At 38.1% G+C, this 24,897-nt stretch overlaps 1 protein-coding gene across 1 annotated transcript in view; it reads left to right on the top strand.

Annotated features, from left to right (window-relative positions):
- The first annotated feature begins 2,131 nt into the window (after nt 1-2,131).
- The window catches only part of PLEKHA5 (pleckstrin homology domain containing A5), a 214,240-nt gene continuing 191,474 nt past the window's right edge, over nt 2,132-24,897 (top strand). The window contains 1 exon segment of the mRNA XM_006773158.2: nt 2,132-2,185. The gene's annotated coding sequence lies outside the window, so the exon portion shown is untranslated.

Genomic DNA, 24,897 nt, shown 5'->3' with positions numbered 1-24,897 from the left:
ACTTCTCTCGAGTCTCTGGACGCCCCTCTTTTCCGCAGCCTTTCATCACCACTTGGAGACGGCGCCCTCTTCCTGCGCCCTCTCCCCATCCCAACCTGGACAAACCCCACGCCCCTGGCGTGGCCGATTCCCCTCTGCCCGGGATCCTGAGGTTTTCCTCCGGCAGCCGCTCCTGAATCCTTCCACTACCCCCCACCCCTCTCGATCTGCCCCCTTTCCACCTTTAGGAAGTCCGTTCCCACTCCCCTCCCCGCAGCCCGGGACCCTGCCGCTGGTGCGCGGGATAATGCATTCACATCCTCTCCTTTCTTCGGGGGAGCTGCCTCCTGCCGCGCAGCTTCCTCCTCTTCCTCCTCCTCGGTGGGCTTTGTGGGTGGGTAGCTGATTGAGGAGGCCGAGAGGAGTCTGGGGGTGCTGCGATCCTCCCTGACCGAGAGCTGCTGAGGAAATGCTGGGCGCTTGCCCTCCTGCCACGGGAGGAGGCATTTGCAGGCGCAGTTGCCGGCCCAGCCAGATTCAAAGTCCCCGGCAGCAGCCGCCGAGGTTGCACAGACCGCCAGGAGGCGGTGGGCGTGCAAGGGGGTGTCCCATGGTGGGCATTTGTGCCCTAATTGGAGGGGGATCGGCGGGGAAGCAGGTCTCCCCCGATGCCTTGGGTAGCTTGTTTGAATGCTAACATGTGAGTTGAGCTGGAGACGGGCTGGTTATAGCTTCAGTGCTGGTCTGGCTTTCTTTTGTCATTCTTTGTTTACATTCGTGAAACTTGTTTGTCTTTGAAATGTAACATGTGTTCTCTGACTGGCCGGCCTCTGAATCTGGTGGCTGGGGAGGCTTGAAGGTGAGGCGGCTTCAGCAGTGCTTTATAGAGCTGTCTTCCAGGATACTACTTTCTCTCCAACTCCGGGGTTCTGTGACTCTCAAGTTGCCAAGGATATTGAACAAACCTGCCTTTTCTTTTGAAATCCGGGGTGCACTAAAGTGACTAATGTCTCTAAATTTGCAAAACGGTGGAGGAGGAAAGGGAAGGTTAGTGTAGCAAACATGAGATTACATTTTTTAAGGCATTTCTGACTAATAATACCGTCATATGTAATTCCCCGGAGCAGTCGTCGACTTAAATATATACCTTTCAATATTTTGCATACGTATTTCAATTTTGCTGGCCTCATTGCCTTATGGATAGTAACAAATTTATTTTAGAAGACTGTATAGTGTTTAAGTTACTTAGTTATCTTGTGGAATTGTTTTTCTTGCTTATTTTGGTTATGTGTATCCCATTTTACCCGCATAGATTTGATAACATTGACACCACAGAACAATTGCATTCTCAGATAATTTCACATGAATTTTTTAAAAACGTGATCTTTTTTTGTTTCTGGTTTGGTTTGCTTTGCTTTGACGCTGGTTTTTGTACACACATCAATGTTTTTTGTTTCAGAGAGATAAGATACTATGATTAAATCCAAGCCACTAGTCATTTATAAATACTATGCAATAAAGTCACCATGGTTCCTCTGAATTATTCAGGTTTATTACTTGAAACTTTAATTCTCTTAAAGTCAAGTCTATAGAAACACACATGTGTAAGTGTGTGATGTCCAGATTTTTTCCCTCTAATTCAGTGTTTAGGAAGTACTTTCTCATCAGTGAAACTTCCTGGATGGATTCATTAATGTAGCCGAAAGGAATGGCCTTAAATAGACACAGTACACCTAAGAAGAAGCAGGTGTTACCTTTTATGGACGGACTTTTTTTGGTTTGTGTTTTTTTTGCCAACTGCTCATGGTTATTTCACCTAAGATTACTTCATTTGGTTTGTGGGTGTCAGCATAGGTCCTCTCCATTCTGATCATTGGAGTATATGATCATATCAGATAATCTCTAATATTGTGAGAGATTATTAACATTGTGATACTTTTCTGGTGGCTTTCGATTTGAATTGCCATTTTCCTAAAAATGATATTATATCTACTGTGTTTTATTACCAGCCTAACACAATTTTTTTTTGTTAGGAACCTGCTTAATAAATGCAAATAGCTGTTCATGAAAATGAATAATTAAAATGGATTGAAACTTATTTTGCTATTCTATTGAAGTAATACTAATTGTGAAATGTATGTTTTTTAGATTTGCCTACTGGCTGGGAAGAAGCATATACTTTCGAAGGTGCAAGATACTATATAAAGTGAGTTTTTTTATTATGGTTTTTTTCCTTGGTAATTCGAATGTTGTGATTAATCTTCAGTTGAATAGTTAGTTGTATGTGTAGATAGGATTATGATTCTTAAAATTTTATCGTATGATATGGACTTTCCTCCCTTCATATGGTAGTGTAATTTTGAGAGAAAAGATGACACTCTTAGTTGCATGTTATTTGCCTGGGCATTCATCATCGGTTTGGAAATGACATCACTTATGGCCACAATTACATTTTTGGTCTTTCTGATTCCTGGATGATATAGTATGATAATATTTTTGTCTTTTATCTTTTTTTCCTCTTTTTATGTGAATTCTGTTCATGTGTTTTTTGTTCAGTGCTGTTAAGAAGTAGCAGAAGTGATGGAAAGCTAGGGTACAGTTTGATGAGTAATATCAGGGCTGAAAGTAAAAACAAATAAATACTGAATATTTCACAAACATCTGTTAAGCATTATTTGTAATTTGCCTCAGTATTTAAATATATCTGAGTTTTATAAAATAGATCTAAATGTGTTACTGATGTTTGTGATTGAATAAAAGGCGCTCAGTGGAGCATGCAGAGGAGGGGTGACCAGTCAGTCTTGACCTCTGAACTAATTCCATGAACTATTGAACTAATTTCTATTCACAGTTAACTTGGTAATACTTAGAGACAAATGCAATGCTTGAGGTCAAACTACGTAGGAAAAATTTTTATACCCCAAGGGAAAATAAAGGTGGTTTCATCTTTATTTTAAATTAGAAACTTGTTTAGCATGTTTTTTGTCATTTTAAATTTTTTGCTTAATGCTGAGGAACTAAAGCTTGAAAGAGATTATCAGATTTGGCTGAGATGTCAATAGTTTACTCATAATAACAGATACCTAGCTAAAGTTACCTTTATTTCCTCGGTCCCTGTAAGGTATTTTACTAAGTGACATTTTTAAGATCATGCCATACTAACATTAAATTATAATTGCTTGTGTGACTTCAACATTTTTTAGAATGATGTTCATATAAAATGTCGAGGGATGTTTATAGGTATTAGGAATGCTTGCTTTTGGACGTAGAAATAGAGAAAGCACAAGTGTGGTACTACTGGATATTTTTCAGTTACTTCTTTCATTTGGAGATGTGTGATACACTCTTAGATGGCCTAAAAACTAAAGATCTGGGTAAAGTGCAGAGTCATCAAGTACTTTTTCTAGTGGTAATTGTCTCTTAATTTAAGGTGAGTGTTTATTGGCATGAAAAGGGATGCTTCTTTTTTTATTTTATTTTTTGGATATAGTCTTAATGCTTCTGAAGATGTTCATTTACTTCTATCCAATATCATTTTAACTGAATAAGCCTCACTGATCTTACAATAATAGGAGTCACACAACAATCCTCAATGTTTTAATTTCTGTGATTGTGTACATTCTTAGATGAATGTTTATTTGAGAGTACACAATGTTACTCTGTATGTTTTACTTTAGAACTAAGCTGTTTAAGAGACTGAATTTTGTTTTACTAGCCGTTTTGATTAGACTTTCTTTTATGTTGACTTAAATAATTTTCTTTTGAGTGTGATGCCTAAGTAAGTTTCACAGGAGAATGAGGGACAGTATTAAGGAAGCTGTAATTTCACTTGAACTCTGAGGACCTTTTAAGACTAGTTGGTTTTAATCATCTGGTATTAAGAGACATCCGATAATTGTGTCTAATAGTAACAGTAAATAATTTAGGTTATAAAAGTAATTTGTTCTGAAATTGAGCATATTACAGAAACATATCACTCATTAAACTTATTTTACGTAAAATTTATGATTTGTTGAGTGATACGTAGATTTTTCCTTTCTGGGTTATATCAGAAGACTGATTTCTTTTAAGATTAGTTGTATTCCCAATGTTGGCTGTAATTTCCTAGAAACTTTTTACTTGTGTTGTTATGACCAATTAGGGATGCTTTACCATTCTAATATGATGGCACTGCTTTTATCTTAAAGCTTACAATTTACAAAGCGCTTTCACATATATTACCACGTCTGAATCTCATTTTAATCATGAAAGTAGTAGGAAGAATTACTATGTTCATCGTCACACCGTGTAATAGAATAACAGAAACATGCCTTTGGAACTTAGAGTCTGCAAGATAGCAAGATGAGGAACAGCAGGAACATGAACTATATTTAGAATGTTCTGAGTAGAAGAAAGGATAGGAATCTGAAGTAGGAAAGTGATTAATGTTGGTGAATGTCATTTCTCTAAGTTGGTTCTTAGATGAAGAAAGGAAATTGATCAGATTATAAGAAAAAGAGGTGATACAGTAAGCAGAGTGGATTTTGTTCACAGGGGAAGAGGGAAGATTGGCCGAAAACAGATCCATCAACCCCTTGCTAATTCCTAATCACATGTTCCTGAAAGGCTCCCTTAGCAAGAAGGGAGAGCTAGAGAACTTGAGGAACATTTAACTCTCAAATTTTTTCTCTCTTGCCCTGACTGGTTTGATTCAGTGGATGGAGCGTTGGCCTGCGGACAGAAGGGTCCCGGGTTCGATTCTGGTCAAGGACATGTACCTTGGTTGCGGGCACATCCCCAGTAGGGTATGTGCAGGAGGCAGCTGATTGATGTTTCTCTCTTATGGATGTTTCTGACTCTCTATCTCTCTCCCTTCCTCTCTGTAAGAAATCAATAAAATATATTTAAAAAAAATTTTTTTTTCTCTCTTGAACATATGTTGGCTATTGCTCAAAATGGCAGATTGCCAAAAAGAATTACCTTTGGATAATAGTTTGGTATTGACTGTTGGATCAATGTGTGTGGTAAAGCACTCGGGCTGGGAAGAGGCAGAAGAGCTGGGCAGTGGTCTTAAACCTCTCAATCACTTTGGAGTTGTCTTCACAACTGTTTTTTTTAAATCCCCCATTCACCCTCTCCTACCACCCAGCGCCCATCTGTCTTCACATCTTTATATTGGGCTGTCTGAAAAAGGCAACCTCTGAGTTCTATTCCATTTTGCCCGACTGGCATGGCTCAGTGGTTGTTGACCTATGAACCAGGAGGTCACGGTTCGAACATGCCCAGGTTGCCGGTTCGATCCCCAGTGTGATTCTCTCTCATCATTGATGTTTCTATTGCTCTCTCCCTTCCTCTCTGAAATCAGTAAAAATATATTTTTAAAAAGAAAGAAAATATTTTTAAAAATAAATTCTATAACGTTTTTTAATTTCTTTGAATTTTATACTATTCTGGAAATTTACAATAATCTACAAAATAATGAACTCACAGTACCAAGAAGAGACGCTGTGGGAAACTGGGAAAGCTAGTTAGCTTTCCTATCTTGCTTAACTATTTTAGCCTCTCTCTTTAACCTTTTATAGACAACCACAGATAAGTATGAAGCCTGTAGTGGCAGAGCTGTGTGGGCTTGCTTTCGGTTGCTACAGTTTGTACTTTGTACGAATCTTCCCTGCAGAGCTGCATGAAACAGTTAATAGTGTTAATGTCAACAAAGGGCCTGGTTAGAGTAGGAGTTGTACAGATAAGAATTGGATAAACTAGTTTATGTTATACACTTTTTGGATTTGTTTTTAATAAAAGTTTACAGTTAGGTAACAGAATATGTAATATAGAGAATGTATTTTACTCTAAATCCATATGGCCAAAAAATGTTAATATTTGAAAATTAATTTATCTCAACTATAGATATTTAATGCTTTAATTCTTTTCTGTGAAACCTTTTTCTGTGTACCTTAAGCCGGCCAGCCTCTAAATTATTGTATTATGTGTGTGTGTGTGTGTGTGTGTGTAAATACATGTAAACAGAGTTTGAATTTGATTACTGAGTTTCTATATTGCTTTTAAAACTTAAATCATGCTACTTATCTTTAGAAATAATTGTCAGTGAGTTTCATAATTTATGAAGTGTAGCTTAAAATATTCAATACCTTAGCCCATAAAGTACAGAAAATAATTTTATATGTTTAGAAATTATAAAGCTTTCTGCTTACTCCTTGAAAATAACACTTAATGATGCTGTAATGACAGGTCACGGTAACTTAAATGGATGTGTCATTGACTATTCCTTTGTGTTTCATAGCTTTGAGACGGTTAACTTAAAGTGCCAGTAAGTCTTAAAACAATGTCCTCTGAATAGTGAGAAACTTTGTTCTGATTATTTAAAGGTCATTGTTTTATGTGGCAGGATGGGAGATGAAAAAAAGTCGTTGTAGGATAATAAAATAGTATGTAAATTTTGAGGTTATATTCTCTCATATTGCTTTTTCCTTGGCTTAAATTTTTTTTTATTCAGTTCTGAAAATTGAACTTCTTTTTAGCTATGCAAATAGAGCAGTGTTTGATTTTGACTAATGAAGTTTTATTTCAATATCTGCTATAGCTGGATCTAATGTGTGCTGAGAATTTCAAACTAACCTTCAGTGAGGGGAATTTCTTACATGAAGTAGCCATATGAGGTTGCAAGTGATTTAAAAAATGTTTCTTCATAGGTTGCTACAATCCAAAATATGAGGGAAGATGGGAACATAAAATAACTGCCGCAAGAATATTAGGATATATTACTGTGTATTTCATATTTAAAATGTTTGATATATCTTAGTACTGTAATATGATAATTGGATTTTGATTACTAAAGTAATAACTGTATGCCGCTCAGGACAATTCATTGACATTGTATTTCTTTTTCATATTCATAACAGAGTTTAGACTAATAAGGAATTCTTATGAGTGTAAAGCACTTTATACTAATTCAGTAGGTACAACACAACTATGAACAACCTTCAAGGAGTTTGTAGTATAAAGACATGTATTAAAAGAGGGCGATGGTGTGGGAATCATAAACATTTAGTGCTGGACATTTCAGCATAGCATTAAATTAATTTAATCTTTACAATAGCTTTTGTTGTGTGTGTGTGTTTTTGTATTTTGTTTTTTCAGATGATGAAACTGAAACTTAAAGAGGTTAAGGACCAATTGTAGGTCATACACCTTCACTATTAGTCACTAGCATTCAAATTAAGGGCTCTGGGCTAAAACTCTTCTGTACCTAAAAATATCTGCTATAGCTGGGCAGTATTAGCAGGTTCTTTTATCCCTCCGTAAGTTGATTGCTTGGGACTAGAGGTATTCTTTCATAGAAACAAGTGCAGTGGTAGGTTATTGGCCAAGCCTACAAATAAAACTTATTAACCTTCCAAAAGCCTGTTGACGAGTGTTATATATTGGCAGGGTCTTAGAATTTGGTTATTTCTTTTCATCCGCTCAGTAGTGCCTAGTAAATACCATGCATTATTCTAGGGACTTACAAATTAAAAGGGAACCACACTCTAGGGACCCTGCCTTCCTGGAACCTGCAGTCTAGTAGGAGGAAAACATTAAAACAAAAAAATGGAAAAAACGTGATTTTTGAAATGGCATCTTCATAAAGGGAAAGAAGAGTGTTCTGTGACAGATTAGGGAAGCTTAACATTAATAGCGGTGTTTCAATGATAAAATGCATTTGGAGTTTCAAGGTTGGGATACCCGGACTCCCAACCACAGTGAATTTTATTGCGGAATCCCTTTGTCCGTCTTTTTAGTCCCAGGACCACTGCTCAAGACCAGGCCTCTGGTCTCCTCTTCTTGGAATACGTAGCTTAATGCCTGGCATCCAGTCATCCTCTGAGCAAGCCATGTCCATGGTGATGACAGGATGCTGGCTCCTGCTCTGCGAAGGAGTTAGTTGGGGATGAACAAGAAGAGCCACCACATCTCAAGTGGTGGCATTTTGAGAACTCTTTCTGAATTTCTCAAATGATTGTCCCTGTATTCTGGATGTTTTTTCTTATTTGCAAAGCTGGTGTGTGTTTAATGAAGGGGGGAAGACATGAAGAGTAGAAAAAGATAGAATTGGTTAGAAGAGTCAGAGTTGGAGGCCCTGGATGTAAACATCCCCGTCTACCCACCTCTGTCCTGTGAAAGACATAGAGTTCTTTAGCATTTGTTGACAAATGCTCTTCTGTCACTTTTTCATTTTTCTATAATAGATACGCATAAGTTGGGGTTGATGGTGAAAAGTTACGTGTATATATGTGTGTATGTGGAAATTGGAGTAATGGTGTGAAAAAATGATACTAGTTGTCAGATGGTGTTATAAGGAATCAGGAGGAAGAGGCAGATGGGCTGGGCTGTCCTAGAAAGGCCTAAAGGAAGGAGGTAGGGATTGCTAGGCCTGGGGATATGGATGGAATTCACATGGGTTGATCTAAATCAGTGCTTCTCAACCTTCTGGCCCTTTAAATACAGTTCCTCATGTTGTGACCCAACCATAAAATTATTTTCGTTGCTACTTCATACCTGTAATGTTGCTACTGTTATGAATCGTAATGTAAATATCTGATTTGCAGGATGGTCTTAGGCGACCCCTGTGAAAGGGTCGTTCGACCGCCAAAGGGGTCGCGACCCACAGGTTGACAACCGCTGATCTAAATGAATGGTAGGATAAATTCATAGGTAGGATATAATGTGTGTGATGACTAGTGATAACTACCCTGCTGGTAAATGATAGAGCTCTAGTGAGTCTGGTCTTCGAATGTCAGGCTGAGCTTTTTACTTCCTAGGCAAGCCATGGCAGATGTCTTTTGGTGTTTGCAGTATTAATAGTGTAAAGTGGAGGTTTTAAAAGAGATTTTAATGTAGGCAGCATGGATTAGAAAGGGACAAGCCTAGAATCAAGGAGACCGATTCTGGCTCTGTTGCTGTAATCTAGGGGCTAGTTGCTTAAACCGAGTAGCAGTGGGAATAGAAAGGAAGGAGGCCATTGATCAAAGATATTAAAAAGGAGTTGACAGGCCTTAGAAATCTTGCTGAGCTAGGAGGTTGACAGAGAAAGAGAAGTCAAAAGCCACGGAAAGCCTTTGTGTCTGAGTGGCTACAAGAATGATTTGTGTAGGGAGTAGGTGGTAGTGGAGGGGACTCTAGGTGGAGGTGTTAATGATGGTTTGATTTTTGAGCTATTGGCATAGTATTTTAGGTGGCTAAAATCTGGTGTTTCCAAAGGACTCCCAACATTATTTTCTTATTCCTCCCTTATGAACAAGAAACACAACCTCCTACCCACAAAACATCCTCTCTCAGCTACCTAATTGACTATCTGTGTATATACAGAACCAAGTTGGAAATACCATGTTCATCCAATCCATTATTTATTTAACAAATACTTATTGAGTATTTACTATGCACCAAGTGATTTAGGCTTTGTTAATGAAGCAGACATAGACCTTACTCTTAAGGAAGCTTATAGTTAAATTAGTGGGAGAGTCGGTAATAAAATAACCACAAGTATATCACTGTAGACTGTGATAAATGCTGTGAAATATGCATCATGCTTTGACCACATATATTGAGAGGACTTGACCCAATGTGGGGGCTATTGGAAGAGGCCTTTGTCACAAACATAGAGATGAGCCTGCCTCTGAAAGTTCAGCTGGAGTGGGTCAGGACAGAGCAGTAAGAAAGTCACCTGAAAGATGAACAGTAACTAGCATCTTGGGCTTGAGATCGGACCATAACCTGAGTGAAAGAATTGCCATTATCTAAAGAAAGACTTGGAATGGGATTGGTGTGATGTGGAAATTTAGAAAAAGGAGTAAAACTGCAGCAGAAGTAGTTGGAGTTCCTGTCTACTATCAAAGAGAGCAAGGCTTGGCCAACTGATTTTGGTTATTACTTCAGTCCCAGTGGCAAGATCTTCCAATCAGTCATCCACTGATGCTTTCTTTCTTTCATTACTCTTCACCACATTTTGAACTCCGAATTATATGCCTTGGCAATTAGGATGCATCACTAATCAAAATAGAACTAAAAGCTCTACCTTTTTGGGGAGTGGGGTGGTAGGGGAGCAAATGTCAGAGTAAACAATAAGTACATTGTATAGTAGGTAAGAATATATAAATGCTATAAGAAAAAAATGGAACAGGGTAAGAGCAGGAGAGAAGTGATGAGGAAGGAGTATGGGAGAAGAGGGAGGTGAAGTCCGAGAAGGAATGGGTGGACTCCAGGGGCCTCATTGGTTGATGTGATCAGCTGTTGCTCAGGAGACGAGCCATTGCAGGTGTGAGCAGAGGACACGTGCCCCTTTGAAAGGGTCATTGATGAGATTTTGGAGGACTAATGCAGCCCCTCCAGAGCCAGTTCTGTGCCCCATCAGATTCTCTCCTTATACTTCTTCTTGGTTCTTAACAGGATTATGATTAAATATTTAATATGTAATTACTATATTTTGTTTAAAGTGCCGTGATGATCAGTTAGCATTGAGTTAATAACAGCTTTAAAGGAGAAAAGGGAGACATGACCATATTATATAAAATAACCCCTCAATCCTTATTTCAGAAACAGTATATTTTAGAATCAAGTCAACACTTAGTTTAATACCTGTTTGCACATACTCCGTGTGATAGGTAAGCTTCAGGAAAAGCAATCTTGTTCATTGCCATAATTTCGGTCCCTTAGCCTAAGCCTTTCTCCTAGTAGTTCCTCAATAAATATTTCTTGATTGATTGAATTTTGATGATGACAGGCAACTTAATTTCATGCTATTCAGAAACTTTGTAATTTGGCCTTTTGTGAAACTTAAATATTTTCCATGTGACATCCAATCCAATAGGGAGTTAGTAAACCAGCTGTTGATCAAGTTTGGTTTATGTGATTCTCCTCTGAAAGGCAGATAGGATCTGCCCAGAGGCCTGATGGTAGGACCAGAGGCATGAGAAAGCCAGGATAGTGCAGAGACCCCTGAGGCCTGGGTGAACATAGCCGAAAGCCAGGCCTTGCCATTGATCGTGCTGTTTCCAGTTAGAAACCTGCACAGTTTAGGCTGCTGTGGTTTCCAGAGAACAGGGGAGATATTGAAGTTTATACTGTCAGGAATAGCATTGGTAAAGCGAATGCAGACCAAATCGGAAAATACTAGTCCGTGGGTCCTTATAGAAACCGGGGAGGAATAGAAAATAGTCCTCATGTTGTACAGATGATAGAAGTTTAATGAACCACTTGGGAGTAACCTCTGTGCCTTTGGGGATTATTCTCTGAAGTGGCTAGTAACTATAGAAGCACCCGAGAGAAGCCCTCCGGACTTCTCACTGCTCTTTAAGGAAGCCCTTGCCTTACATTTCAGGGGGAGTAGTTGAAAATGTGTGGTATGTGCATTGCCGTATTTTTAGTCCAGGTTTAGGCCTGTACCTGTGAGAATGAAGAGGAAGTGTTGAATTCTGAGCAAGAAAACAAGAGAAACCAATCCTCTACTGGCTGTCGTGGGCAGGGATGATTGAGGAAACCAGGCGCTGGAACTTCACTGTGATCAAAACTCCACCCTGCTATGGTAGGCCAGGGATTCCCTTTGGTTCTTCGGAAATTACTGGCCACTTCAGAGAGTAACTCCCAAACCGTGGCAGTGCTGTGGTCATATGCTACCAAAACTTGCCCACTACATATTCCCAGCGATGTTCTGCATGGGTTTTGTTTTCCCTTTCCCTTCCAAATGACTCCGGTTCATTACACATATTATTTCTTTGGATAGCCATGATCTTAAAAATAAAAAAGGGGAGAATTTATCTCTGAGATGAAAATTAGTTTTAGTCTTCATATTGAGTCAATTCCAACAGGGTTTGCTGAACTTGGTTGAAAGTGCGTATAATACCCATTTTATTAAATATTATAAAGCTGTTCAACCTAAAATTTAAAGCTCAGTAAAATAGGACAGGATGGCAGAATCCTAAAAAGAAATAACTCACTCCTTGCCCAGTTCTTATAGCACAAGGCAACGATAGAGGGAAAGTAGCATGTTATATACTTAGTGTTGGTTTTTCCTTCTGTTGAAAATTCATCTGTTGCACTGCATTTACTTTCAAAAGTTGTTCCATCACAGGGTATAGGTACATTGTAATAATTGTGGCATTTAAAAAAATTTAGTAAAGAAATATCAGAGGATTCCAAATTAATAATTCGATCAGACAAATAATATGTCTGTTTAGTGGGCATGCTTTTTCCCAACCTGTTTTATGATGTGTTTTTTCTGATTATAGAAGTAATGCATTTTTATTATAGAACATTTGGAAAATACTGAAGAGTATAAAGAAGGAAAAAACCAAAAAACACCCAGTCTTATTACTATGCACAGAGAATTTATATTAATATTTCTGTATATATGCATAATCATTTTTTTTAAAGATTTGGGTCTTATCACTAATCCTGCATTAAATACTATTTTAATTACATTTATATTATTGGCCTGGCCAGTGTGGCTCAGTTGGTGTTGGAGCATTGTCCGGTGCACTGGAAGGTCACCAGTTGGATTCTCAGTCAGGGCACATGCCCAGGTTGCCGGTTCAGTCTCCTATTGGGGTGCATACAAGGAGGCAACCAGTTGATGTTACTCTCTCTCTCTGTGTCTCCCTTCCTCTCCTTTTCCCTTCCTCTCTCTCAAATCATTAAAATGTACATTATGTGTTCCCATGTCATTATATATTTATTCAATAGATTTCACATGTTTTTTTATTTCTTTTTATTGAATTTTAGAAAGAGAAGATGGGGGAGGGAGAGAGAAATAGAAACATCAATGAGAGAGAAACATCAACATCGATCTGCTGCCTCCTCACACCCCCTGCTGGGGTCTGAGCCCAAAACCTGGGCATGTGCCCTGACCAGGAATCAGACCAGTGCCCTCCTGCTGCATGGGTCAACTCTCAACCACTGAACCACACTGGCTGGGCTATTCAGTAGATTTTTTTTTAGACTATGATGTTCTGTTTTATGAATACATAATACTTTAATCATTCCTCTATTTTTAGATGTCTGTGTTTCCAGCTTTTTGCTGTGAGGAAAACTCTTATATAACATTCTTATGTGCATGTCTGTTTCCTAGACTTGGAATTATTGACGGAAAAGGATATGCATTTTTTAAAAGGTTCATCACTTAACATTTTGCCAAATTGCTCTCTAGAAGATTTGTACAGATTTATGTTCTCTCCTACAGTATGTGAAAGTGCCACCATTTCTTCATACCTGGAATAAATTCCCTTGATTGGGCTGATAAAATTGAAAGGTAACTGATGGAGAATCTGTGTGGATTGTTATTAGTGATTCAGTTGGTTTGGAACAGCCCCCAAAATTTAGTGGCTTAAAACAGCAATGATATATATATATACATAATTCCGCACCTTTCTGTAGGTGAGTGGGCTCAGCTAGACTGTTCTTCTGTTATGTGTGGTATCACTGAGGTTATTCATGCAGAAGTCTTTGGCTGGAACTGGGCTGTGGCTGGAATATCCACTGTCTCTCCTCGTGGCCTCTTACCACCTAGTGGTCTATTTAGAGTTTCTTTATAACATGGCAGCTGGCTTCTAAGGGAACATCCCAAGGGGACAAGCACCAGTGTGCTAGGGCTTGTAAAATCTCTGACTGCATCATGCTTGCTTATGTCCTATTAGCCAAAGCAGGTTGCATGACCAAGGCCAAAATGAAAAGTGGGAGAGGACACAGCCTGTAAATATTGGGAGGTGTGGTTTCTTGTGGACCATTGATGTAATGGACTACCAGACACAGTAACTGAGTTTCAGTTAGCATTGCAACGCTAATCGATCAGCAGTAGCTGTATGGACCACTGTACTCAGAAGATTTGGAGACCCACTTCTGCGTCAGTAAGAAAGCCTATTGTGAAAAGCTAGTGGTGTTTGCAAGGGCTTAGGTGAGGATGTGGATGGATTTATCATCCTTAATTTAATATCTATGAATTTATATCATAAAGCCTTAAACCTAAAAAATAAAAGCAATTCATGAGCTTGCATGTAAGCCCAAGTAGTTTAGAAACATTTGAGTACTTGGGTAAATTGAGTCTTAAGCTTTTGTTCATCTTGGTTTCACATTGACAGCTAATACAATTGGTAATATAAGGGATCAGTAATTGGTATCTTCTGCTGGGTTGGTTTGCAAAATACCATTGTATTATACCAGAATTGCTGTTGCCCATTTCTGAGTGAAAAAGATGTAGCAGAGTTCACAGATTAGGGTAAGTGCCTTTAGTAGTGATTAAGAGAGTACAGCCCAGGATCGTGTTTGTGGATGGATGGATGGATGGCTAGATGGCTAGAGTCACATATGTATACATGAATGTGTGATTTGAAGTACTTGACTAAGTTGTCACTTGACCTTTGGATTGCTTCATGTGATTTAACTAGTAATTATCTGTGACAATTTAAGGTCAGGCCCTCTAGCCTGTAATCCAAGGAAGATTTATTGGGAAATGTTGCTATTGCTCCTGGAACAGTTTGTGGAGTCTTCTTTTATGCTCCCCACCCCCCATACTCTGCACCCCAGGAGGTTATACTTAACAGCTTGGTTCACCTTCTAATCCCCCATTTTTGCATTTACACACACACTGCAGTTCTCTTCTCAGCACAGCTACAAAAGAAACTCCAAGTTGAAAACAAGCAGTATTATTGGTAGGAGAAATGAAACCCCATGATGAGATTCTAAATCCTTTCTGCAAGTAATACTTCCTGCCTGGCCTGCTATTAAAGTCTCATTTCAGAAGACACCTAAATTAAAATATTTCACAATTTTTGGCTTCAATTCCTGAAAATCATTAAAGGAGAAGTGTAATTGATTATCCAGCGTGAATAGATATGATTAATTAATCTTGTTATATAAGCCAACCATCCAAAAAATGCAGTGGCTTAAGAAAGAACTATATTATTGTGTACACATTTCTGGGTTGGCTGGGCAATTCCTCTAGTTTCTGTTGGGTTGACTGTTGTGTAATCAATTGTGAGTCAAATGGGAGATTGGCTGGTCTAGAATGGCCTTATCTGAACTTGGCTCTCTTTTACATGATCTCTCGTCTTCCAGGAGGCTTGTTCTTGTGGTGAAAGCAGGTGTCATTTATACTGGAAAAGTGAATGAGCAGAAGTGCTCTGTGTCTCTTGAGGCCTGGGCTCAGAATTCAGACAGCATTCTTTGACCACTGCTTTCTGTTGGTCAAAGAAAGACACAAGGCCAGCTCAGATTCAAGGAGTGGATACATAGGGAAGCGTTACAAACTCGTATTGTAAAGCTTGTGGAGACAGAGAATAAAGAATTGGAGGATTTGTATAATCCATAGAACACACGTGCCCCCAAATTACAGAACCCAGCTGAATTGAAGTTTCTCTGTCTTAAATATGGGACTATACTTGATCATGGCCACACTGCTTGTCATGTATTCCTTCAATTACATAGAAAGTTAAGTGGACATGTGTGTGAGATTCTTTTACCTTTTTTTTTTTTAAGTGCTTTTAGGGTGGGGGAGGAGACAGAGAGAAACATCATTTTGTTGTTTTACTTATTTATGAATTCATTGGTTGATTGTGGATGTGCCCTGGCCCGGGATTGAACCTGCAATCTTGCCGTATCGGGTTGACGCTTTAACCAACTGAGCTACCCGGCCAGAGCTGTGAGCCTTCTTTATTAAAACATTTAGTACCTAAATCCTCTAGAGTAGCGTTTTTTTCCTTTTGATGATGTATATAGTTGGTTGGTAGTCTCATTGAGGCTGCATCAGTTTAAGGTTCAGAATGGGCCTTAGTGTTTCCATGGTGAAGAAGATACTATAGGTTTCAGTGTGCTTCTGAGAAGGCTTTCAAGTACTGGATACCTTTGCTTTATTACACTTCACAAATGTTGTGTGTTTGTGGGTCTTTTTTACAATTGAAGGCAAAGACCCTCCGCCATCAGAAAGATTATGACTTGCTCTATAGAGGTGGTCTGGAACTGAACCTGCCATGTCTGAGATGCCTATGTCTGGCCCACGCCCAAAACCCATAGACCAGGCATTTACTGTCACGTTACCAAATTTTATTTTCCTGTGGCACTTACCAATGGCTCAAGTTCTTGTTCATTTACTTTTGTCATTTGTCTAATTCCACTGAGACTTGTGCTTCACAAGAGCAGGGACCGCCTCTGATCTATTCACTACTAAATTCTCACAGCTTAAGTTAGTGTCTTAGGAGATGCTCAATAAATGTTTATAATAAAAAGCGTGTGATAAACAAGTGAGCAACGTGTTAAAATACAGAGTATTATATGCTATGTCTCTGGTATATTGTAGACATTCATTAAATCTTTATAGATTCTTTAGGGGAGGGTCATGGGAGTGGGAGCTGAGAGAAAACGAAAAGTTGGAACCACAAAGGGTTTTTTCCCAGATAAATGCAAAGGAAGGCAGAGGAGAATTTAGGGTATGACATATTTGTTGAAACAGATCGTTGGACTCTAGGCTGGGAAGGAGGGAAGGGGAACAAGAAGACTTCTAATGGGTTGGGATAGAGACTCTCCCAAGACAAAGGGAGAGTGATTAACACGCATGCTGGGAGGTTGAGGGCTGTATTGATGGAGTGTGGTCACTGATGTGATGGCTTCAGATGGGCCATGTTATGAGTATGGTCCTGGGATTAAAGGAATGAATGGCTCGGGTAGTTGAAGGACCATGAACCGTAGGGAATAAATGCTGTTGGTGCAGCAGGGCAGCTGCTGTCCTCAGGGGGAAGTCTTTAACAGCCAGGATATTGGGGTAATGCTTTGAGAAGAGGTTGAGGATAGAGGGGAGTTTGCTAATGATGGACCACCACTTCCATGGTAGTCTAGTTGACAAGATTGAGGTGGCGTTGGAGGCTAGGTCAGGGATAGACGGAGCAAAACATCGTAGGGCTAATGTTGGTTTAAGGGATGGATTGAGAAATGGAATGGAGACTGTCTGACCTTGGGCACTGAGAGGTTTGATGGATTTAGGTTCAGTAGAGTATTAGAGAAAAGTGACCCTGAAACTAACAGACAGAAGCTAAGACATTTGACCAACAGTATAGTGGTTAGCCCAGGGGCTTAGGTAGACATGTTGTGAACTTACTCTGTCTGGAGCTTGCTTACTAGACAGAGATAGAACTCGTTTATTATGTCAGTATTTTTACTGTAGGTTTTTTTTCAGAATATTTTAAGTATTTTTTATTGAAAATGACATTTTTCTTATGCAAACTATTTAAAAATATCAAACATTAATGTTATATGCAAATGCTAAAGAACTATGATTTAATTACTTTATGCAGTGCTCTATCTCAAATACTAAATCAAGTCAAAAATCCAAGGATCAGGATTTTCAGATTAACATTTTCCAGTTTTTGTTTCTAAAGTCTTTTTTACTTGGTATTAACAAAATAGATATTTTAAACGTAAATATTTAATCTCTTCCTTTTGCTCTTAGTCACTTTGAAAGTTTAAACTGTGTGGTGAACCAGAGCAAAATTTCCTAATCTTTAAACCACAAAGTTGCCTAATAGGCAGCAAAGTAGGAATGACAACAGTGGGAGATTTACAAATTCCCAGAACCACCTGGAAATAATTTTACTCAAAGCTCATAAGTAGGAACTCTGTAACATGAGGAATAATTAATAATAATTACTTTCTTGCCTCTAACTCTTTGGTCATACTTGTTCCATTGAAAGGAGCAAGGCAGGTTAACATAATCTGTGTAATTTAAACTGTACAATATAGGTGAGTTTATTTTATGCAATTAGCAATTTTCTAATCTCTGTGGGTGAAATATTTTACTACTGCATTTATCTGATCTAAGACAGTTTAAGACCTTTTTTGAGTATGTGTTTTATTTCATTATGAAAAATTTAATGCATGCCAAATGAATATAATGCAGCAGAGATAAAGGAAAACAAGATGAATAACCAGTACACATGAAACTCAACTTTAGCTCTAGAATGTGCTCAGAACTTTGAAGGTCCCTCTTGCCCCCCACTTCCCATTCCTCTGCCTCCCATAGGTAACCACCATCCTTCATTTTGTGTTTATAATATCCTTATGGTTTTCTTTAAATTTTACTACATATGCCTGAATCCATATACAATGCATGGTTTAATTTCTCCTGCCTTTTTTTTTTACATTACAAAAGGGAAATTACTCATTATATGATTTACTTATTGTGTTAAGTGTATTATTTGTGAGATTCATCCACAATTGATGTAGTTTATTTTAATTTTTTTGTATGTTTATACTATAACCATTTCCCATTGGTGGACATTACTTCCTGTTTTATTTTATGGCCATTATGTGAATGCTAGGGGTCTGGTGCATGAAATTCATGCACAGGTAGGGTCCATCCGGTGATCAGAGCCAATCAGGGCCTTCCTTCGTTCTGCATCGCCCCCTGGTGGTTAGTACACGTCATAGCGAGCGATCGAACTCTCAGTCTCCTGGTCGAACTTCCCAGGGGACACTTTGCATATTAGCTATATATATATAGAGAGAGAGAGATATATAGATATATAGATATATAGATATAGATTATTGTATGTCTCCTCATGCACATTTATATGCGTTTCTCTAGAAAAAATAGGAATATAATTGAGGTTGTAAGGTGTGTGCATTTCCACTTTATTGAATAAATCTAAATTATTTTCCAAAGTGGTTGTACTATTATAACCCCTCTAGCAGTACATGAGTTCTTGTTGCTTCGTATCTTTGTCAGTACTTGATATTGTCTAACTTTTATATTTTTGCCAATCTGGTGGTTGTCAAATGTTTTCTTACTGTGGCTTTTACTTTGAATTTCCCAGATTAATGAAATTAAGCATCTTTTATTAGATTCATTGTGTATTCATGTTCTTCCTCTGAAATGCCTGTTTATATCTTTTGTTCACTTTTCTCGGTGTCTTTTTTCTTGTGATTTTTGTTTCTTTAATATAGATAATAATCTTTTGTAAATTCGAGTTTATAGCCTGCCTTCTCTTCTTTTAAGTGATCTTTTGATGAATATAATTCTTTATCGTCTGTAAGTTATGACAAAGTGTTTTTTCCCCCTTTCTAGTCCTTTTACTTGTTTTTCATTTTACTTATTCTGTTTATGTTGCCGGCTAGGTATTTCTTTACGTTGCTGCTCATTGTCACAGATTTGGAAGACAAGCTCTATGTAAAATAGCTTAGGTGTGTTTTTATAATACCAGCTGTTTTCCCTGGCAAGAAGGAAATCCAGACAATTCTGAACCTGTTTTGATCATGAGATTAAATAAAATGCTTTTATTAGAATGAACGCAACTCTATCTAGTAAGAGAGCCTCTGCCAGGAAAGGAAGAAAGCAATATTCTTTCCTACGAAGTCCATAAACCTTGATTTTCCTTCAGGTCTCCCGTTTCTATGTTTCTCTGATAGTATTTAGTCAGACAATCCACCTGATCTAGTGCGGTTTGAGAGCCTGTTGGTTTTTTTTTTTTCTCACCCAAGGATATGTTTTATTGATTTGGGTGGGGAGGAACATCGATTAGTTGCCTTATATGTGCCCCCCCCCCCCGGGGGGGATTAAACCCGCAACCTAGGTATGTGCCCTGAGAATTGAACACGCATCCTCTGGTGTATGGGAAGGGGCTCCAACCAACCCAGCCACCCAGCCTGTGCAGGGACTGTTGATTTTTAAATGATCCTTGGAATCACCATTATCAGGACTGTAAATGTGATCTACCTAGAATCAAATTGGAATAGAATATGTAAAAGACAATAACAATTTAATTGTGTGAATTGTAGTTTCAGGCATAAAATATTATTAATCTTTATCTAAAATTTGTTACTGCTCTACACTGAAGATTGCAAAGGCCTTCACTTAGGTGATAAGATTCTATTATAGATAGAATTTCTCATAATCAAACACATAGAGGAGAATGGTAATGTTTTCTGGCTTCTGTGGAACTAAGCATAACACCTTACTGACCCAAATACAGATGCTTCTAGACTTATGATGGGGTAACACCCCAATAAACCCATGCTGAACTGAAAATGCATTTAAATAAACCTAACCGGTCAAATGCCATAGCTTAGCCTAGCCTTCCTTAAATGTGCTCAGAACACTTACATATGGTGTACAGTTGGGTCAGATCATCTAACACAAAGCCTAGTTCATAATAAAATATTGAATATCTCATGTAATTCTTACACGTATCACTTTTGCACTATTATAGATTCAAAAAATCAATCATAATTTGAACCATTTTAAGTTGGGGACCATTGGTGTACTAATGCCCTCTGAAACAATTCACAAAGCTCTCTGGAAAAAACTCATCTCTGAATGAAAATCTTGCTTATATTCAGTGACATTCCTGAAAAGTGGATGTGGAATGGAGGGTCCTTTTCTCAGTAATAGTTTATATAGGTAGATCCACATATGCAGAGAAGGTAATTTTTATAATTTGCTACATGTTATTTTTGTTTGTTTGGGGTTTTTTTGAAATAATTATTTGTATTAGAAAATAATTTCCATTTTGTAATCTTGCTTTTTGAGGTTTCCTGTTAGTCATTATCTGTCAAAGTTGCTGTTGCAGGGACCTCCCGTGGAGTATGCTCTTTAATTGGCAGAGGGGTCAAAAAGACTAAGTAGGAGCATTTCCTTGCTTTGTTTAGGGCATAGAGCCTAACCAGTTATTATAACTTCTGGGAAACAGAAAAGGAAATAATTAGAGATTTTTATAGAGCAGTGTGGAAAGTTGACTTTTTACTTTAGAAAGTTGGTTGTATGGAGCTTCTCAGGTAATAAAGCATGTATTATTGGTAAAACTATACATGGCACTGAATTGTTATGTTTAAGTTTTGTTAAGAAAGCACACAAAAATTCAGTGTGCTATTCAGAGTAAATGTTTATGGGATCCATAATGATAACATTGCTGTTAGGCCTTTACTGTGATCAGCTTATTCTACTTGTCACTTCCAAGTCTTTGTTTCCTGTTTCTCTAGCTTTATTGAAATGCACTGGACATAAACCAAGACTTTTCTTAAAACACCTTCCCAGAAGTAATTTTTCATTATCGCCTCTCTGTGTTTGGTATGAACTCTGGTTAGGAGTTATTCCCATTTCTACAGAACATGAAAAAAAAAAAAGCATGCATTTATTTAGGTATTTGGGTCCCTAATATGTGTTAAACATTGACTGCCTATTAGGAAGATAGTAATGAACTAGACAGACCTGGCCCTTTCCCAGGTATATGTCATCATCCAAACACAAAACCCCATCCATTGATTTTAAAGTTTTAAATTTTCAAATAAATTTATATTTTGATTGAATGGAAAAAAATGAAATTAGCTGAATACTGTGTTACATAATCTTCCAGGCTATGGGATGCAAGGATGAAATAGAGAAGGTCTACCAACTAGTAGTACTCAGGTTCATAATTGATTTTGATAGTCATGGTTTAGTAATGTGAAAATGTTTATCCTATACCTCCTATTTGCTAGGAACCTATGGTACTAGACATTAGGGATAAAAAATTGCATGCTAGGAATGTGGTTTTTTTGTTTTGTTTTGTTTTTTACTTTTTCAGATTTTGAGAAAACAATTGAATTGCAGTGATGGCGAACCTGTGACACGCGTGTCAGAGGTGAAACGCGAACTCATTTTTTTGGTTCATTTTTCTTTGTTAAATGGCATTTAAATATATAAAATAAATATCAAAAATATAAGTCTTTGTTTTGCTATGGTTGCAAATATCAAAAAATTTCTATATGTGACACGGCACCAGAGTTAAGTTAGGGTTTTTCAAAATGCTGACACGCCCAGCTCAAAAGGTTCGCCATCACTGAATTAGAGACTACATTCATTGTATTTGCTGTTCTAAGTTCTTGTCTACTTTTTATGTAATTCCTGCTATTTATGGGATGCTTAACTGTGCTCCAAGCACTCCGCTGAGCGTTTTATATGCATTAAGTCATTTGCTGCATATGCCATGCAGACCTTCCCACTAGTTACTGAGCACTCAATGTACCTGTCACTGTGTAAGCATTTCATCTCCTTGGAAATGAGGGACCTAAGCCTTAGAGAACTGGCAGAGCTGGGGATCAGGCTTGGAGTGGGTTGGCAGTCGTGGGTCTGTACCCTACTGCAAAACATCTTTAGCAATTGAGCTCTATGGTAATACTTTCATCTGCAATATAAATAATAAGTGATCTGATTATTTAAAATTCACCATTTTTTTAAAAAAGCAACAAGTTTTAAATAATACTCACATATGGAGCTTATTAATCATTTTATGTAACCTTTGTCATCTCTATTATGATCAGCTTTTTAAAGAATATTTCCAGCCCTAGCCGGTTTGGCTCAGTGGATAGAGGATCAGCCTGTGGACTGAAGGGTCCCGGGTTTGATTCCAGTCAAGGGCACATGCCTGGGTTGTGGGCTTGATCACCAGTGATTCTCATCTTTGATATTTCTATCTCTCCCTCTCTCTTCCTCTCTGAAATCAATAAAATATATTTTTAAAAAAGTAAAAATTAAAAAAAATTCCGCACATTTCAACTGATAAAGCTGTTGCCATAAATGTAGGATCAAGTTTATAATGAAATTAGAAAAAAAATTAATCCTATAAAATTAGGTTGAAAATTAGTGCATTTTCTTATAATCTCAAGCGTCCTGCATAAAGGTAGTCATCTTAGGCTGATGGCATTAAAAATTGATAGCTTTGAGAAATCTCTATAGTAAATTTTTGAATGTTCCCATTTTTATTTCTTTTGGGTTCAGGCTTCCATTGACATTACAGTTCTCATTTAAAAGAAGAAAAAAAAATACCCTGGTGGGGTGGGTCTGTTGATTGGAGCATCATCTCGAACACTAAAAGGTTGTGGGGTCCCATTTCCATCCACGGCACATACCTAGGTTTGATCCCCAGTCAGTACATGTGGGAGGCAACCAATCAATGTGTGTGTCTTTCTCTCCCTACCTCTCTCTAGAATCAATAATATACATGAATAAATGGAGAAAAGGGGGGAAGGGGGAACTAGTGTCTAAAGTATCTATAAGAACACATTCACTTGCTAAGGTATTGCTTCACCTCCATTTGAACATATCTCTGCCTCCTCAATCTCAGATTACAGTAAAAATCTTGCTGTAGTTTCTGAAGTGTAAAGAACAGGGCTTTTTGCAATTAGGACTGACCTCAGTCTATATCAGCCTGCTTTATTATTGACTTAATTGTCTTACCTCCGCAAAAAGGGTATGATTTTAATTTGCCCAGCCTTCTTATATTTATACTAGAGGCCCAGCGCACAACAAATGTGCACTGGTGGGAGGGAGCGGGGGGTGGGGGGGTCCTTCAGCCTGGCCTGTACCCTCTCCCAGTCTGGGACTCCTCGGGGGATGTCCAGCTGCCAGCTTAGGCCCACTCTCCTCCCTCCTCCCAGGGAGCAGACCTAAGCTGGCAGTCCGACATCCCCCAAGAGGTCCTTAGTGGTGCTGTGGAGGCAGGAGAGGCTTCCGCCACCACCACTGCACTTGCCAGCTGTGAGCCTGGCTTCTGGCCGAGTCGCACTCCCTCTGTGGGACCTCCTCCTGCATTGAGCGTCTGCCCCCTGGTAGTCAGTGCACGTCATAATGACCGGTCATTCTGCCGTTCGGTTGATTTGCATATTAGGGTTTTATTGTATAGGATTTTAAGTCATTTATAAGTGATCAAGCATTTCTATCATCCTCTCTGCTTTTACATGGCATTAAATTAGAATTAACTCCTGAATAATTCAACTGATGTTGTACAATTTAGAATATAGACCAGACAGCAAATTACTGAATCTAACATTCTAAGACTTTTCTAGTGTGCCTCTAACTTTCACTGGGCACAAATGGATATTCTCAGCCTCTATCATGAAAAGAGTGTGTTACTATTTAGTAATACAAATTAAAACACAGCTGGGAATGAAGTTGTTAGCCCAGTCGCACAGACATCATCCTCCCTCTGTTTATTTCCTCCTGTTTGTATTCCTAGAAGCAAACAGCTGCACATTCGACTTGATTCTTATCCCTTTACTTAAAATCTGAACCTCAAAATAAGCAAACTGAGCCTTTAGGCTTAGAAAATATCGCCATATAAATATATATCAGTTGAAACAATAATATATCCATAATAATAAATTATTTTTTGAAATAGTTGCCCACAATTTCACCATCACCCAATTTCATATAGTTGCAGCCATAATCTACATTCCTTTTTTAGCGGTCTGCTTTTTTCACTGGATGGTTGCTATAACACTTTCTTACAAATCTGCATAGCCATTATAATTTTAACCTCTGCATACTAGGTGGGGCAAAAATAGACTTACAGTTGTGAGTACAGGAAACAGGGAGTTTATTCTTGTATTGTTATTTGTTAGGCATTGTATTATTTTACATACAAACAACTGTAAACCTACTTTTGCCCCACCCTGTAGTATTCCACTGTTAAGCATTTAATTGAAAACTCTGTACAGTTTACTTAGTGCCAAAATAGCATTACTTACAGTAATGAATAGCATTAATTTTAAACTGTTTTTTCCTGGACATTGTACTGATTAAATTTTCTTTTAAAGCCATTTATACTGTGCATATTAGAATAGGTAAAATTTTTCAGTTAAAAGGAAGCCAGGTAAAAGAAAACTTTTAATGTTACCAGTCAAAATTACTACCCTAAGCGTTTGCAGTATTCCTTAATTGTAAACATAGGCAAGGCGTGTGTTAGTGGCCTTAGTGAGTTATTTTTTATGTCTATCCAGGATTGTATGTTCATACCTAGCAATTTATGTATAATTGGCAATAGTAAGCTGTTTATTATAGCAAGATGATGTGGCTCCTTCAGGTGACAGTCTGTCTAGTGGAATTAAGGATATCGTATGGCAGAGCGTAGTCAGCTTCTGTGTGTTAGTGAT

This window comes from Myotis davidii, unplaced genomic scaffold (assembly GCF_000327345.1).
Source record: "Myotis davidii unplaced genomic scaffold, ASM32734v1 scaffold346, whole genome shotgun sequence".
Taxonomy (NCBI): Eukaryota; Metazoa; Chordata; class Mammalia; order Chiroptera; family Vespertilionidae; genus Myotis; species Myotis davidii.
The sequence above is the reverse complement of the archived record's forward strand: the minus strand, read 5'-3'. Positions and strand labels throughout refer to the sequence as shown.